Source organism: Bos javanicus, chromosome 6, assembly GCF_032452875.1.
Source record: "Bos javanicus breed banteng chromosome 6, ARS-OSU_banteng_1.0, whole genome shotgun sequence".
NCBI lineage: Eukaryota > Metazoa > Chordata > Mammalia > Artiodactyla > Bovidae > Bos > Bos javanicus.
The window spans coordinates 4,722,427-4,737,927 of record NC_083873.1 but is presented as its reverse complement, the minus strand read 5'-3'; the positions used below and the strand labels follow the sequence as shown (position 1 = coordinate 4,737,927).

At 40.9% G+C, this 15,501-nt stretch overlaps 1 protein-coding gene across 9 annotated transcripts in view; it reads right to left on the bottom strand.

Moving 5' to 3' along the window:
• Nucleotides 1-15,501, bottom strand: part of PRDM5 (PR/SET domain 5) — a 250,511-nt gene that overhangs the window by 219,411 nt on the left and 15,599 nt on the right. The window contains exon 1 of one of the 9 annotated variants that reach the window (XM_061419281.1): nucleotides 4,711-9,384. The exons of the other annotated variants lie outside the window; for them this stretch is intronic. The gene's annotated coding sequence lies outside the window, so the exon portion shown is untranslated. Of the gene's footprint in view, nucleotides 1-4,710; nucleotides 9,385-15,501 lie in introns of those variants that run through there. 9 annotated transcript variants of the gene reach the window in all.

Genomic DNA, 15,501 nt, shown 5'->3' with positions numbered 1-15,501 from the left:
TGAAGATAATGTTTGCTGTGGGTTTGTCATATACAGCTTTTATTATGTTGAGGTGTGTTCCTTCTATTCCTGCTTTCTGGAGAGTAATCCCACTGCTGGGCATACACACTGAGGAAACCAGAAGGGAAAGAGACACGTGTACCCCAATGTTCATCGCAGCACTGTTTATAATAGCCAGGACATGGAAGCAACCTAGATGTCCATCAGCAGATGAATGGATAAGAAAGCTGTGGTACATATACACAATGGAGTATTACTCAGCCATTAAAAAGAATACATTTGAATCAGTTCTAATGAGGTGGATGAAACTGGAGCCTATTATACAGAGTGAAGTAAGCCAGAAGGAAAAACATAAATACAGTATACTAACGCATATATATGGAATTTAGAAAGATGGTAACAATAACCCTGTGTACGAGACAGCAAAAGAGACACTGATATATAGAACAGTCTTATGGACTCTGTGGGAGAGGGAGAGGGTGGGAAGATTTGGGAGAATGACATTGAAACATGTAAAATATCATGTAAGAAACGAGTTGCCAGTCCAGGTTCGATGCACGATACTGGATGCTTGGGGCTAGTGCACTGGGACGACCCAGAGGGATGGTATGGGGAGGGAGGAGGGAGGAGGGTTTAGGATGGGGAACACATGTATACCTGTGGCGGATTCATTTGGCAAAACTAATACAATTATGTAAAGTTTAAAAATAAAATAAAATTTTTAAAAAAAAAAAGAAAGAAAATGAATTAGTACAATAATCAATAATCAAGATACAAAAATAAACTATTATTTCTCTTCTGGAAAAAATTTTTCTCTAAATCTTCCTGCCCAGTGATTGAAACATGTTTAAAATATTAAATAATTTACCCAACAGAAAATATTTACATATCTAAATCCAACTTAATCGATTTTTAGCCAAACAGCCTGAAACCACAACACAGGAGCCAACATAAAAGGGTTAAATTGCTCAACATTTACATTCTGACAAGACTCTGAACATCATACTTTAATGTTTCAAACCTCTGCAGCCACGAGAAGCAGAGTCTTGCTTGACTTGAGAGACAAGCCTACCAGGCAGAAAATTACCTGATTTCCATAAAAACTATAAATTCACCCCAATTATGAACAGAAAAGAAGTAGGCTTGCCACTCTCAAAGGAAGACTGTTCATAAATAAAGTTTAAATTCTCCTGCCAATCCTTCAATCAACCAAGGAGGCACTCCATGAACCCGGGCTTCTCCAAGCACAAGCTTTGAATCACCATCAAGAGATTCATTCACCAGGGTCACTTGTTTCAAATTCAGAGTCCTGAGCTTATTAAAATCAGAATCTCTGGGAGTGGGATGTGGAAAGCTGTGTACAGGACAAATTCCCAGATAAGAACCGCTGGCAAAACCAGGAGTGGCCCCCACAGGGAGGGATCTATGAGGCAGGGTGGATGGTGAGCAAAACTGTCTTCACAATAAGGCAATCAAGCAGGGGCTGGAGGGACTGGGAGTGGGGTCATGCTTGTCCAGCCAAGCATGCCACAGACATGGTTCAGAGAAGACACGGGATCCCGCACGTCCTTGTGAGTCTCCCCCAAACCTTCCGTGACTATTCTACAGTAGAACCCTTCCCTCCATAAGGACATGGCGGAACTTCTGATGAACATTGTTAAGGGGGGAAAAAGCCACCAAAATAGTGTTTCAAGGAATATAAATGACTTAATGAACAACAGAAAACCCAACTCCTGGCAACAGTTAAGTGTTAAAGCTTAAAGGAAGCACAACTAGCTAACACAGTTCCCTGGGGGCTCAGTGGTGAAGAATCTGCCTGGCAATGCAGGAGGCGGGAGTTCGATCCCTGGGTCAGGAAGATCCCCTGGAGAAGGGAATGGCAACCTATGCCAGTATTCTTGACTGGAGAATCCCACGGTCAGAGGAGCCTTGTGGGCTACAGTGCACGAGGTCGCAGAGAGTCAGACACGACTTAGCGACTAAACGCTAACAACAACCCAGGCCCTCACTTGACAGATAAAGGAAAGAGGTTCTGAGAAGTCACAAGTAACAGCAGAGTCTGGAAGATCTATTGCTGAACGTTAACTAGGAAGCAGAAAATGCTAGGAAGACCCCTGAAATCAAAACTATAATCCTAAATAAACCAAAAACAAGTACACCAACAGGCAGATTGCTATTTGGCTATTTTAGCCAACTTCAAAGACAAAAACCAAGTATTACGCAGTTTTTTGAGCAATAAATTTGAGGATTTGGTATTAATGCATATATAGTTCAACTTTTCACTCCACTTCGTCATATATTTAGCCTTCATCAACTACTGCGGAAGAAAACCATCTGAGAATACACTTTCCAAAGAGATGTGCCTGTGCCAGTCAGCCCCTCTCCACGGCACAAACCCAGAGGACACAGAAAACTGTATCAGGCACTTAAGCAGGGTTCAAACGCCTCAAAAGAGACAGAAACCCAAGAAAACAACTGGGATTAGGGGGAAAACGCCTGCTTAGATGCAGACCGAGTAAGATTATTAAAGTTCTTAAGCTTTGAAAACTCAAAATAAGAATCAGGAATCTGAGTTTAAAGCTTTGCTACTAATAATGAGCAATCACTTTGTCATAAAATAAAACTACCAAACTATAATAAATACAGCTTTCAAATTTCTCACTCGAGCCAAGAAATACATTCTGCATCTTGTTCTAGTATACGCACATATATACAGCTGACCCTTAACACAGTTGCAACTGTGTGGGTCCACTTAAACGGATATTTTAGTCGCGTCACCCTGGCTGGTTGAATCCACAGGTGTGGAAGAACCGTAGATGTGGAGGGCCAGCCGTATGCTATGTGTGGACTAACTCCCGTGTTGGTCAAAGGTCAGCTGTGCACAGAAACACACGCTTTAAAAACTAAAATGTAAACGTCTTGAAGTAACACTGCCCTTACTCTGTACAATGTATTTCATATTTTCTACACCATTTTACTTCACTTTTGAAAAAACACTAGTTTTGACAGAAGTGAATAATCAAATTAATTTCACAACGCACCAATGGGCTGCAATTCAATTTGAAATACACTGACATAAAATTCAGATAGAGGAGATAAATTTATATTTAGCTCTCTCGATTTGGTAAAATTGCCTTCAAAGCACACTAGTGAGTATACTGGGATGATGCGATCAAATAAACTTGAGTTTCTGTGGCTGCAAGATTATAAAATATCAATAGTTAACTCTTAGATACCCATATACTTGTGGTAAGAAACACTGAAGACAATTAAAACAATTTATATTTGGCTTTTGATGAAATTTTTATACTTACTGGACCCACTCTTAGCCTTCCCCTAAGAATCCCAGCACCTGCTGTCCAGTGCCATTCTCTCTCTGTTCACTGTCATTTCTATTATACAAGCAGCACTTCCTCATAATCGTAATTTCAATGTATACACAGCTTTATTCACTAACCATTTTCTATGATACTTCTAACCTAAGAGTAAGTCTCTCCTACCTCAGCAGGCTTCATATTGCTTGGGTAATGTACTAATGGAAGGAAGATTTAGGGCGCACACTCCATATACTTGTAACTTTTTTCTTTTGGTTGAACTGTATGAAATTGCTAGTATTTAATCATGTTTGATATATGAAAATTTCATAGGATTCATCATAATATAAATTATATATGCATGTGTGTTTTCAGTTGCTCTTTGCAATCCCATGGACCATATCCCACTAGACTCCTCTGTCCCTGGGATTTCCCAGGCAATACTGGAGTGGGTTGCCATTCCCTTCTCTAGCAGATATTTCTGACCAGGTGCACGAGCCTATTCAACACCCAACGTGAGGTTCATAATTAATGACTAGAAGGAAAGCAACATTTCTAACTATCTCCTTGAAAATTTCAAAAATTTCTAGCTGACTTCTTGTCATCATTGGTTTTACTTCGTGATTTAGCTGTTGAAGATCTCATACTAGCAGCAAAAAAAAAAAAAAACTATCAACTCTACCATTTTCTTGCTGTTTGTGGGTCTGATTATTACTACCTTCAACCTATATTCAAGAAATCTTCCTAGAATTCCTTGCTTCCAACGATCTAAAGAATCACTAACCCAAATGCTTACAAGATGAGGCAGGAAAGCAGCACAACATCAGACAAAAATATATACAGGATAGAGCAGGGAGCTGCCAGGAGGGCAGCTGGAGGGACATGCACATTTAAAAGCTTTCCAACTCCAACTGAATATTTTACTGAAACCAACAATTTAAATTTGTATATGAAATCACTAGTATTCTCTCTCTCTCTCTCTCTCTCTCTCTCTCTGTGTGTATATATATATATAGGCAATAAATTTCAAGTTTCCAAAATTCTGTGCAGATCAAATAAAATGTGACTGTAAGACAAATTCAACCTGCAAACACCAAATCGTCCAAGTCAAACTCACTTCTCCGACTAGCTCAATGCTGAGACTACAACAGTGCTTCTTCGCTTTCTAAACAATGCAGATAAATATCCATTCAACTTGGGACCCACCAGACTAGACAATAACTTTTAATAAAAAGAAATGTATGACTGGAAGCATGTGGGCCATTTTCTGTCATTTTGACTAATATTATTAGCAAGAATGTGAAAGCAAGCTTTACTGCTGAAAGCTTTGCTCAGTGAGGAAAGCACTGAGGATTCCAGCGACCTGGATCCTAACCCCTGCTCTGCCGCTAATTACCTGTGACACAACAGAGTGGACGAGCTTCTGAGCTTGTTTCCTCAGCTATAAAACTTGGAGATCCAGATTTGCTGATTTCTAAGATTCCTTGTTGTTTAGTCGCTCGGTCATGTCTGACTCTTTGTGACCCCACGGACTGTAATCTGTCAGGCTCCTCTGTCCACGGGATTTTCCAGGCAAGAATACTAGAGTGGGTTGTCATTTCCTTCTCCAGAGGATCTTCCCGAGCCAGGGATCAAACCTGTGTCTCCTGCGCTGGCAGGCAGATCCTTTACAACTAAAGCACCTGGGAAGTCATAGATATGGATTAGCTGATTTCTAGGAGAAGGCAATGGCACCCCACTCCAGTACTCTTGCCTGGCAAATCCTATGGACGGAGGAGCCTGGTGGGCTGCAGTCCATGGGGTCGCTAGGAGTTGGACACGACTGAGCGACTTCACCTTCACTTTTCACTTTCATGCATTGGAGAAGGAAATGGCAACCCACTCCAGTGTTCTTGCCTGGAGAATCCCAGGGACGGGGGAGCCTGGTGGGCTGCCGTCTATGGGGTCGCACAGAGTCGGACACGACTAAAGCGACTTAGCAGCAGCAGCAAGATTCCTTTCAGCTTTCAAATCCTAGCGTCCATAGACCAAACTTAAAACAATTTGAGAATCAAAGAAAACAAGAGTGTAATTGAAACATTAACACATTCTTAAGTCCATAGTGATTGTCAGAAAGAGAAAAAAAGAATTTTTGAAACACCTCATTTGCCATATTAGCCTATAAAAAATAATAAAGAGAAAGAACTAAGCATTTTCTCCTCTTTTCAATAATAATACTACATCAGGATAACCAAACAGCAGAAGATAATGAAGGAAAGCTCTTCTTTACAGAGGAATCTAATTTATAAAAGGAGGAGGAACTGATTCAGGCAAAGATTATCAAATGAATGCTAAAACCATTAGGTAAAAGCATGACAGTAAAATAGGTATCCATACAGTATGAACCTACAGATTATGTTACATCTTTACAATGGCAAGCTGCATCAGCACAGTGTTGGCATTACTAAGAGAAAGACCATCTTAGATGCCTGCTACTAAAACACAGAATGAAGTAAATCATCCCAGCCCTTCGTTCCCCAGTGTCTGTCACAGGGACATGCGACAGGGGCGTTTGCTAGGCTCTCCAGGCACCTCCAGAGGGCACAGACCTCTTCCCCTTGTCCTGTCTCTCTCCAGGCGCCTGGGGAGACCCCACCATCTAGAAGGGAGCACAGGTGCACCACGTAAGCGGGGAGCGGGAGACGCCGCCTGTGCTCCTTCCTGCCTCCCACGGCCAAGACTCATTGTTTCCTGAGGCTCCTGAGGGCAGACAGAAGTGCTTAACACATATCAGTGTGGTTTTGTGTGTTGTTTTTTTTTAAAGTACATATCTAACTCTCATATTAGAAGAAATACAGAAGACAAAGAAACAAATAGGGCTCCCGGGCAGCACAGCAGTAAAGAATCACCTGCAATGCAGGAGAGTGGGTTCAATCCCTGGGTCGGGAAGAACCCCTGGACAGGGAAATGGCAACCTATTCCAGTAGTCTTACTGAGAGAATCCCATGGACAGAGGAGCCTTTCTCCTGGACAGTCCATGGGATCGCAGAAGTGTCGACATGACTTAGCCGCTGAACACCACCACCAACAGAGAAACACATTAAATAATGTGCCTTGAGAAAACAAATACCACAAACAAAGAGCCTGCTCTCTTCAGAGAATAACTGTTTTTTTTTTTTTTTTTTGCTTTGTTTTGTTTTTAAGGGAATGGGAAGAGGGAGACTGTTAAGAGAGATTTAATAGACATAACTAAGTATAAGAGGTGGTCCATGAGAATTCTAGTTCAAAAATAAACAGCTATAAAAACATTTTGGAGGTACTTAGAGTAATTTGAATATGGGCTGAAATTAGAAGACATTAAGAAATCACTTATTTTTGTTGGATGCTAAAATGATAGTATGGCTATTTAGGAAAATGTCCTTATGCTGAAATATGGAGGAACGAATGGTCATAATGCCTGTAATTTACTTTGAAATGGTTCAGCAAATAAAACACACATACATATAAATGAAACAAGTTATATTAAAGTGAATCAATCTGCAGTTGAATCATTTATATGTAAAATAATGTTTTTCACAAAAGGAGGCTAGAGTCCCCACTTAGAATATAATTATATTTCAAGGCCAACTATTGTGCATGTGTGTGCTCTTGCAATTCAAGTAGGCCACCAAAAAAGCGCATTTCTAAAAAGCTCAATATGAAGAATATCCAATCTTCTTTTCCTTTCTCGTTAGTATTAGAACACTGACCTTTGTGAGGGCACTAATGTATCTAGGTAGAAAAACTGCATTATCAGCTCTCCATTTAGGCAGAGAGGAGAGCTAACAACCTGAAAGCAGAAATCATAGTATGAACCAACCACAAAAGCTCTTAAATGACAGCTGAGTCGGCAGGTAACAAACACCCTAATGCCTTGGTTACTTCCTCTTTATCCTCATCTGGAATAAGATCATGATAGCTGGGGCTAAAGCAGCCATTTTAAGCCCGAGAGAATCGCAAAATTTTCCACCCTGACATCTGCAGCCACTGAACTGATAGCAGCAAATGCACACCTTGTTACTGAGAGAGCATAACCTCTGAGGTTTAGATTACTGCAGGTGCCTGTTACTCTGAGCTGACACAGCAAACATCAGCAAAGAACTGCGCTAGTGCCCAGGATAAAGCAGAAAAATGCATCAGTTATAAAAGGAGTATGAAATGGGAAATGCAGGAGAGCTGTGAAGGAGAAGTGATTCTGGAATACAATAACCTGAAAGGAGCACCTTTTACTTCAACCCCAGCTCTAAGCCAGTTGTTCTCTTGAGCAAAACAACTTCCACAAGCATGTATGTGAAGCTGCATAAGTGAAGTCTTAGGTCCTGGCACAGAACCGGTGTGAGGCATTGTCCCAAAAAGCCTGAGTACTTCACTGGAAAACAGCACAAGAGGCAGTGCTGAGGACTGGGAACCAGGGGATCCTGTAAAGAAGCTGGAAGTCACAGAAGGCAGGGCCACAGCCCACAGTCCGTCCTATCCCTGCAGCCCAGCAAAGTGCAAGGAGACCAGAAAGCCAGGAGGCAGCTGAGAGCCCACCTGCCACTGCAGGCCACAAAGAGCCGTCTGCCTTCAGGGCAGGACTGATGCCACAGTGTTCCCCAATAACCCGTCGTGAGCATCAGTAAAACCACCACAGCAGACAGCCTATACAAGGGCCCAGCTGCCTACGAGGGAGACCAAACAGAAAAATAAGATCCATACTTGTAAAACAGAACATCTATAGGAGAGAGTACTTTAATTAAAGGGAATTACGTTGGGAGTTTCCTGGTAGTCCAGTGGTTAAGACTCCATGCTCTCACTGTCGATGATCTTGGTTCAATCCCTAGTCGGGGAACTAAAATCCTACAGGCCATGAAGCATGGCAAAATAAATAAATAAACAGAATATGTCAATTACATAAGGGAATTTAAGGAGATTCAAGTGCAGCACTCAATAAAGAAACTTCTAAAATTGAAAACACATAATTGCCTAGTTAAATATTTTTGGAGAATAAGTTGAAAGAGAAACACAACAACCTGAGAATCACATATCCAGTCAGGAAATCCTTCACAGTCTGATGGGAAGGAGAGCTGTTTGATGATACACACAGATTCAGACACAGTATTATCCACATGATATGAGAAAAAGAACTGAAAAGTTTCTAAACAAATGAGCCAGAATAAATGAAAGAAATCAGAAAAATAAAACGAATAGATGGTACACAAACACACAAAATTAATGAAACACAATTAACTGGGTAAAGAGGTTTCTCCTCACGTCAGAATGGCCATCATTAAAATATCTACAAACAATAAATGGTCAAGAGGATGTGGGAAAAGGGAATCCTCTCGCACTGCTGGTGAGAATGTAAATTGGCACAGCTACTATGGAAGACAGTATGGAGATCCCTTAAAAAAAACTACGAACAGAACTACCGTATGACCCAACAATCCTACTACTGGGCATATACCATGAAAAAACCATAATTGAAAGAGACACGTGTACCCCAACATTCATTGCAGCAGTCTTACAAGAGCTAGGACATGGAAGCAGCCCGGATGTCCACCAACAGATGAATGGATACAGAAGACGTGGTACATACAGACAATGGAATATTACTCAGCTATAAAAAATAATTCATTCAAGTCAGTTCTAATGAGATGGATGAACCTAGAGCCTATTATACGAAGTGAAGGAAGTCAGAGCAACACAAATCCTGTATATTAAAGCATCCATGTGGAATCTAGAAATACGGTACTGATGAAACTATCTGCATGGCAGGAATGCAGACACAGACACAGAGAACAGTGGAGAGAGACGAACTGAGAGCACAGCGTGGAAATACACACACTACCATGCATGTAAACAGACAGCCTGGGAGCACTCGCGGTGTGACACAGAGCTCCACTCTTTTCTGTGACAACCCCGAGGGCTGGGTGGGCTGGGAACTTGGAGGGGGCTCAGAGGGAGGGAAATACGTGTACCTGTGGCTGATTCGTGAGGATGTGCGGCAGAGGCCTACACAACACTGTAGAGCAACTGTTCTCCAATAATCGTATTTTTTGTATATTTTTCAATATTGTACAATTATGATTTTTGGTAATTATTAGTTACTCAAGAACAGTTATGTTTTATGAGTATTGTTCAACTCTCATCACCAAAAGAAAGCTACGCAGACATGTTCTTTCTATGAAACTTAATATGTATAAGCAATAAAAAAAATGTTTTTAAAGAAATTAAGTAACACACCATTTTGTCAAAACTTAGTGGGGTGGCGGGCAGGCAGGAAGATAAAAGCAATTCCAAGGTTGTACAGTAGGCAGGGGTTGGGGGGAGCAATGGGTGAGGGAGAAGAGGGAAATTAACACAGAAATGAGCATCCTGTGGGCAAAACCATATGTGTGGAGAAAATGGCTGAGTGCCAGCTTTCAAATAAAAGTGACATGCATCTGATTATGAAAGGGGAAAAGTAAATCATCAAATTGAGGTGTGAGTTGCACTTAAGAAGAGAGGGAAAAAGGATGAACAGTAACTTGGACAGCAAAAATAAGGAAAATTAAAATACAACGATAAAGTAATGAGCATAAAGATGACAAGAATAAAAATCAGTTATATCAGTCATTACACTAAATATGAAGTTTTAAATCTCTTATGAAATGAAGAGATTATAAATCTGCATTATGTACTATAACCTAGCTACACATGATTACAAAAAGATAAAAGAAAGTAATAAAAAAATTTATTGAACTGGGTAGACAAAAATATACAGATAAAAGCAAAGAAAACAAAGGCAATGGTGTATCAGACAAGGTTCAATTAATGGCTGAACTCACCAGAGTAAAACAGAACATTACATAATGATATAAAGTGTACGTATGAAGAATACAGAACAGTAAGAAACCAGCAGCATAAAAATATGAGAAATGCAAGAAGAACCTGAGTGGGAGATTTTAAAATATTTTTCAAAACTGATAGATTTGTTAAGTATTAAAAACAGTAAGAAAATACAGAAATGCCATTAATGTTAAATTTTTCAAAGTTCAATATTCATCAAGGATTCACTCCTACCCTAAAAATAAGAAAGGTTGATTAACTATAAAATAATTACTTTTCTTGAGGAGAGCACTAGGTTATCTACGGCAAATCATAAGGAGGAGCTGCCCACTACCATACAAGCGAGAAATCAACTAACATTTTAAGTTTGCTAAAGAATGCATGTGAAACAGCTTGCCTGTGTTAGAACCAACGGCAGCCGCAGACCCAAGGGGAGCTCACACGCTTAGACTCCCTTCCAAGGACGTCTCCATATAAGGGAAACCAGGGGACAGAAGGGAGGACAGAGCCACCTTCAGTGGTGCAGGCATAAGAGAACGGCAGCTGCTGCAAAACATGCGCTCCCTGCATCTCCCACCCTGACCCTTCTGCCCTGTAAGAAGAAAAGCAGCAAACTCTGTCACCTCCAAGACACGAGTAAAGACCCACTGCCACTGAAGGAGGGGCAGGAGGCTAAGGAACCTGTACCACAACGCTCAGAGGATTCCTACCCTTGGGTATGGACAGGAAGCACTCTCCCACAGAACATCAACCACTGATGCAAGACAAACGTTTGTCTCTCATGGGAAAGAGAGATAGGAATGCTATGGAAATTCAACTCCCAGAGCTCAGGCTGATAAACCAACCCCAGATAAGAGTGAAGCTGAACCAGAGAACAGAGACCTCAAATAACAACACAGCAGTCTACTACAGGGTTAGGGCAGAGCGTGCAGCTGGGTGAGAGGACCCCTCTATGGTGCAGGCACTCAGGGACAGGAGGAAACGGAGGCAGCTACAGACACTGAGAAAAACCCAGAGCACCGCCCGAGCCGCAAGGCAGCCCAAAAGAGCCCGGAGCCTGGGGCTCACTGAGAGAAGAAGGCCCGCCTGACCTCCTACCGGACTGACTGAGGCAGCCACAGACACCGAGACCCGGAGCACCGCCCGAGCCACAAGGCAGCCTAGCTTCACAGCCTGAAGCCTGTGGTTCACTGAAAGAAACAAAAGCAGCATAACGCAAACCCACCTTATCTCCTACCCAGACTGATCCAAACTCCTCCACTAATAACCGGACAAAACAAAAGCATGTATTTCAGAGCATAAATACTATTTACTACACTCTTGATTGTTTTGCATGACACTGGCATTCAAAAAAAAAAAAATTAAGAACATACAAGGAAGCAAAATCCTCAACAAAATTCCAACAAATAGACTCCAACAACACATGAAAAGATCATACACCATGATCAAGTGGGATTTATCTCAGGGATGCAAGGATTCTTCAGTATACACAAATCAATCAATGGGATACACCATATCAACAAACTGAAAGATAAAAACCATATGATCATCTCAACAGATGCATAAAAAGCTTTTGACAAAATTCAACACCCATTTATGATTTTAAAAAACTCTCCAGAAAGTACGCATAGAAGGAACCCACCTCAAAATAATAAAAGCCATATACAACAAACCCACAGCCGATACTATTCTCAATGGTGAAAACGGAAAGCATTTCTTCTACGATCAGGAGCAAGACAAGGGTGCCCACTCTTGCCACGATTATTCCACCTAATTTTGGAAGTCCTAGCCACAACAATCAGAAGAAAAAAGAAATAAAAGGAATCCAAATCAGAAAAGAAGAAGCAAAATCCTTACTAGATGCAGGTAACATGATACTAAGCATAGAAAACCCTAAGGATTCCACCAGAAAATCACTAGAGCTAATCAACGAATATAGTAAAGCCACAGGATATAAAGTTAACATACAGAAATCCCTTGCACGCCTATACACGAATAATGAAAAATGAGAAAGAGAAGTTAAGGAAACAATCCCCTTCACCATTGAAATAAAAAGAATAAAACACGTAGGGATTAATCTACCTAAAGAGACAAAAGACCTGTATGCAGAAAACTATTAAAAAAAAAAAAAAACTGATGAAAGAAATCAAAGATGACATAATAGAAGCAGAGATATAACAATTCTGGATTGGAACAATCAATATTGTGGAAATGAATATACTATCCAAAGTAATCTACAGATTCAAAGGAATCCCTGTCAAACTACCACTGGTATTTTTCACAGAACAAAAACAAAAAAAAAAATTCACAATTTATATGGAAACACAAAAGATGCTGAATAGCCAAAGCAATCTTGAAAAAGAATGGAGCTGGAGGAATCAACCTTCCTGACTTCAGACCATCCTACAAAGCTACAGTCATTAAGACAGTATAGTATTGGCACAAAAACAGAAATACAGACAAATGGAACAAGGCAGAAAACCCAGAGATAAACCCATACACTATGGGCACCTTATCTTTGATAAAGGAGGCAAGAACATACAGTGGAGAAAAGACAGCCTCTTCAATAAGCGGTGCTAGGATTTTTGGACAGCTACATGTAAAAGAATGAAACTAGAGCACTTTCTCGGAGAAGGCAATAGCACCCCACTCCAGTACTCTTGCCTGGAAAATCCCATGGACGGGGGAGCCTGGTGGGCTGCCATCTATGGGGTCATGCAGAGTCGGACACGGCTGAAGCAACTTAGCAGCAGCAGCAGCAGAGCACTTTCTAACACCATATACAAAAATAAATTCAAAATGGACTAAAGATTTAAATGTAAGGCCAGGAACTATAAAGCTCTTAGAGGAAAACATAGGTGGGACACTTTGATATACATCACAGCAAGATACTTTTTGACCCACCTCCTAGAATAATGGAAATAAAAACAAAGTAAATAAATGGGAGTTAATTAAACTTATAAGCTTTGCACAGCAAAGGAAACAAAAAACAAGATTAAAAGACTAACCCTCAGAATGGAAGAAAAAAATTGCAAACAATAACAAAGGATTAATTTCCAAAACATACAAGCAGCTCACGCAACTCAATACCAGAAAAACAAACAACTCAATCAAAGAATGGACAGAAGACCTAAACAGACATTTCCCCAAAGAAGACATATAGATGGCCAGCAACACATGGAAAGATGATCAACATCACTCAGTATTAGAGAAATGCAAATCAAAGCTACAACAAGGTTATTCCCTCACAGTCAGAATGACCATTATTAAAAATCTACAAACAATAAATGCTGGCGAGGATGTGGAGAAAAGGGAACCCTCTGGCACGGTTGGTGGGAATGCAAACTGATACAGCCACTATGGAGAACAGTACGGAGATCCCTTAAAAAACTAGGAATAGAACTACCACATGACCCAGCAATCCCACTACTGGGCATACACACTGAGAAAACTGTAACAGAGACACATGTAGCCCAATGTTCACTGCAGTTCTTTTTACAATAGCTAGGACATACGAGAGGGCTCTCGAGAGTCCCTTGGACCGCAAGGAGATCAAACCAGTCAATCTTAGAGGAAACCAGTCATGAATGTTCACTGGAAGGACTGATGCTGAAGCTCCAATACTTTGGCCATCTGATGCGAAGAACTGACTCACTGGAAAAGACCCTGATGCTGGGAAAGACTGAAGAGGGGAGGAGAAGGGGAAGACAAAGGATGAGATGGTTGGATGGCATCAGTGACTCAATGAACATGAGTTTCAGCAAGCTCTGGGAGCTGGTGATGGACAGGGAGGCCTGGCGTGCTGCAGTCCATGGGGTCACAATAAGTCAGGCACAACTGAGCGACTGGACTGAACTGAGAACATAGAAGAAGAAACCTAAATGTCCATCAACAGATGAATGGATACAGAATCTGTGGTACATATATACAATGGAATATTACTCAGCCACAAAAAGTGAATGCATCAGAGTCAGTTCTAATGAGGTGGATGAACCTAGAGTCTATTATACAGAGCGAAGTAAATCAGAAAGAGAAAGCCCAATATCATACATTAAAGCACGTACATGGAAAGATGGTACTGATGAACCTATCTGCAGGGCAGCAGTGGAGATGCAGACATAGAGAACAAGCTTGGGGACACACGAGGGGGAAGGAGAGGGTGGGACGATTTGAGAGAATAGCACTGAAACATATACATTACCATATGTAAAACCGATGACCAATGAGAGTTCAGTGCAGGAAGCCAGTGCTCTGGGACAACCTAGAGGGACAGGGTGGGGAGGGAGGGGTGTGTGGGGATGGGGGCGGGGGGGTGGTTCAGGATGGGGGAGGGGAACACATGTATATCTATGGCTGATTCATGTTGATATATGGCAAAAAATATCACAACACTGTAAAATAATTATCCTCCAGTTAAAATAAATTAATTTAAAAAAATAATAGCATGGAAACATACATTACCATATGTAAAACAGACAGCAAGTGGGACTTTGCTGCTTGACACAGGGAGCTCAAACCAGGGCTGTGACCACCGAGAGGAGTGGAATAGGGTGGCAGGTGGGAGGGAGGTTCAGGAAGGAGGGGACGTGTATACTTGGGCATGGTTCATGCTGCGGTACAGCAGAGGCCGACACGATACTGTAAAGCAATTCTCCTTCAACAAAAAAAAAAAACATACAAGGAAGCAAGGAGAAAAATACAGCCCATTGTGAAGAAACAGAGCAAGCAGCAGAATCAGATGCAGAAATGACACAGACATTAGAACTATCAGACAAGCACTTTAACAGTGGTTATGGTTAATTTGTTAAAGAATTTACTAGAAAAGGCAGATAACATGCAAGAATATAGTAGATTTAAACTAAGACATGGGAACTACAAAAGGGAATCCAGTGGAAATGCCAGAAATAAAAACATGGTTTCAAACATGAATTCCTTTCACAGAATCACCAGGTAACTTGACACTCTGAGAAAAGAAGCAATAAACTTGAAGGCAACAGAAATTACCTATTAAAAGGAAAGAGAGTGGGAAAATGGGAAAAATAAAGCAGAACAAAGTATGTAAGAGCTGTGAGACAATATCATCAACTGGTCTGACATGCACGTAATTGGGAGCCCCAGAAGAAGTAGTTTTGGCCAGAAGTAATATTTGAAGAGAAAATGGCTAAGAATCTTCCAAAAATGATAAAAGACATCAAACTACACATAAAAGAAGTTGTTGTTTTTTTTTTTAATTTTAAACACATCATATTCAAACTGCTAAAAGCCAAAGAAAACTAGAAAAATCTTGAAAGCCGAGGGGGGAAAAAAGAGAATGTGTGAAGAACATAACACTTATATATTATAACCTCTGGAAAGCAAA